This window comes from Entelurus aequoreus, linkage group LG05, assembly GCF_033978785.1.
Source record: "Entelurus aequoreus isolate RoL-2023_Sb linkage group LG05, RoL_Eaeq_v1.1, whole genome shotgun sequence".
Taxonomy (NCBI): Eukaryota; Metazoa; Chordata; class Actinopteri; order Syngnathiformes; family Syngnathidae; genus Entelurus; species Entelurus aequoreus.
Window position 1 is genome coordinate 35,774,977 of NC_084735.1, and position 3,737 is coordinate 35,778,713.

Genomic DNA, 3,737 nt, shown 5'->3' on the forward strand with positions numbered 1-3,737 from the left:
GCTATAGATTCTTTTGGAAAACAGCAAAGCACTTTTTATATGGGGGATCTTTGAGTAGATTTTTACTGTAGGTCCTTAAAACTAACATAGTGCTCCTGTTATACAAAGGATCTTTGACAAGCATTGTTTCAGTAGATCCATAAAACTAATGTAGTTCTCCTGTTATATAAAGAATATTTGACTAGCATTTTTGCTATAGGTTCTTGAAAACAACAAAGCACTTTTTTGTAAAGGGGATCTTTGACTAGCATTTTTGCAGTAGGTCCTTAAAACTAACATAGTGCTCCTGTTGTGGATCTTTGATTAGAATGTTTGCAGTAAGTCCTTAAAACTAAGATAGTGCTCCTGTTATATAAAGGATCTTTGACTAGAATGTTTGCAGTAGGTCCTTAAAACTAACATAGTTTTCATTTTACAGTATATAAAATATCTTTGACCAGCATTTTTTTCAATAAGTTCTCAAAACAAGAACACATTATTTATTACAGAATATTTGTCTAGCATTTTTGCAGTAGTTATTTAAATTATTAACTATTTATTTAAATCTAACATAGTGTTCCTATTATATAAGGTATCTTTGACTAGATTTTTTTTTTGCAAAAGGTTTAATGAAAACAGCAGAACACTCCTGTTATGTAAAGGATCTTTGACTAGCATTATTGCTGTTGGTCCTCAAAACTAACATAGTGCTCCTATTATATAAACGATTTTTGACCAGCATTCTTTCAGTAAGTTTTCAAAAACAACAAATCCCTTTTATTACACAGGGGGTCTTTGACTAGCATTTTTGCAATAGGTCCTTAAAACTAACATAGTGTTGCTGTTACAGTATATAAAGGATCTTTGACCAGGTTTTTTTTCAGTAAGTTCTCAAAAACAACAAAACCGTTTTATTATATAGGGGATCTTTGACAAGCATTATTGCAGTAGGTCCCTAAAACGAACATTGTGGTCCTGTTACAGTATTATAAAGGGTCTTTGACCAGTATTTTTTTAGTAAGTTATCGAATAAACAAAGTACTTTTGTTATGTAGTGGATATTTGACTAGCATTTTTGCAGTAGGTCTTTAAAACTAACATAGTGATCGTATTATATAAAGAATGTATTAAAAACAGCAGACCACTCCTGTTATGTAAAGGATCTTTGACTAGCATTTATGTATTAGGTCTTTAAAACTAGCAAAGCGCTCCATTTATTTTTAAAGGCATTTTTATAAGTTCTCAAAAACAACAAAGCATGTTCATTATATAGGGGATCTTTGACTAGCATTTTTGTAGTACATCCTTAAAACTAAAATAGTGCTATGTTTATATCAAGGATCTTTGACTAACATTTTTTGAAGTGGTCTTTAAAACTAACATAGTGTCCTGTCATATTAAAGATTTGACTCGCACCTTGGGGGCGGCATGGGGCAGGAGGTTCCTGGTTCGATCCCCACCTACTGCCAACCACGTTACGTCGGTTGTGTCCTTGAGCAAGACACTTCACCCTGGCTCCTGATGGGTCGTGGTTAGGGCCTTGCATGGCAGCTCCCGCCATCAGTGTGTGAATGTGTGTGTGAATGGGTGAATGTGGAAATAGTGTCAAAGCGCTTTGAGTACCTTGAAAAGCGCAATACAAGTATAACCCATTTACCATTTACCTTTGTAGTAGGTTTGTAGCAGAGGTATACTGTTCTGTAGAAAATCTTTGGCTAGCGTTTCTGGGTAGGTTCTTAAAAACGGAAGAGCTCTCATGTCACATAGAGTATCTTTGACTGGCAATTTTTCAGTAGACTATTGGAAACAGCAAAGCGTTCCTGTTTTGTCAAATGTCTTTGCATATTTGACTTTGTTGAACTTTATTACTTTATTTTTGATTAATATTTAGTGAATTCAAAATTTGAAGATATGACAGATTATTTATATTATATGTCATCTATTTGGCTTCAGGGCTTTTTATAGAGCCTCTGATGCCTTTTTGCTGTTGCTGCAGACGGTGTGCGAGTGTTTTTGTTGTCTGATCCTCCCTTTAATCTTGTTTGGAGGTGCAGGTAAGGGCAGGTTCCTTCCTCAGGCTGTCGTCTGATGCCTGAGTGACCGCAGGAGGCAGGTGTGGATCATTCTATCTTCATCTAGCTCACCTGGAAGACATGTTCGCTGGTCTCAACGTTAGACTTCGACTCATGTTTTTTATTATGCAGGGTTTTGATCTAATAACATTTATAATAGAAAAGTTGTTATTTTTAAAAATATTTTTGGTGGGCTTTCAAGATTGCTTATTATTATTGCAGCACACATTTTTTAAATCACTACATTTTTACATATGACTTGTAACCCCATGTTTAAAATCTTAGCTGAGATAACATTATGCAGTGATGCTTCGTCCATGTAGAATTCCTCACAGGAGCACTTAAATCCTAACACATTCCATTTAACATCCCATTTTTGCATCTCAGCCATCACACCACAAGTACTGCAGACTTCAGACCTTTTTTCTGTGATCAACGTCTCCATGGAAACAGGCCCTTCACAAGACTGCAATGTGCAGAGGAAAAGCTCTGCTCTGACCTTGACCAAGAAGTCTTCTGAATAAATAGCAGTCGAAATATACATTTTAAAAATGTAGATTTTCTAATTACTTATTCTGAATCTTTTTTTTAATTGTACTTTTATTTACAATTAGATTTATTCTGACTTTTGCTTTACTTGTTTTGTACAAGGACCTTTGAATTTTTAGAAAGGCACATTAAGAGAAGTATGGTATTAATGATTATTGTATGATTTTATATAATTTAGATTATTATCTATTTTATGGAGTAATGTACTTAATCATACAACTGGCACCCAATGTTATTAAAAAGGGATTGATTTTGAATTGAGGATCGACTCGAACTGAATCGTTAACCCCCTAAGGATCGAATCGAATCGAATCCTGTGGTGCCCAAAGATTCACAGCCTAATAATTATGTATAGGACATAAATGTATAGATAATGTTTATTGTATATTATACTCATTCTATATATTGTCATTTAAATACATAAACATATACAATAATTTTTTTTTTCAACTTTTGCTTTACTTGTATAAATGAATGTATAAAAACGGCACTTTTAAAAAATATACTCAGTACTAAACACAACTATATAAATATATATAATACAATAAATTATATATATCTATATTCAATCTTATTATATATATACATATATATATATATATATATATATATATATATATATATATATATATATATATATATATATATATATATATATATATATATATATATATATATATATATATATATATATATATATATATGCAATGTGTATGAATACATAAACATATATCAATATATCATTATCATACTTATTAATATTGCGTGATATCTTTTTATGTATTCATGATAATGCTACTACTATCCATCCATCCATTTTCTACCGCTTGTCCCTTTCGGGGTCGCGGGGGGTGCTGGAGCTGTATATCTCAGCTGCATTCGGGCGGATATTAATAATACAAATGCTACTACTAATTATTATTAATATTATTTAATTATCAATTCATTAATAATAATATATTAATTAGTAGTAACATTATCAGGATTATTGTAATCTGTTGACATGTACCTGCCATGTATGGTCAGCGAGTATAAATACAAAAGTTATATTTTAAACTGTCGTTCCATCTCGCTTGCACAGACGGATCGTGATCTACAGAGGGCAACACCGAGCGGTCAATTGTCAAAATGAAGCAG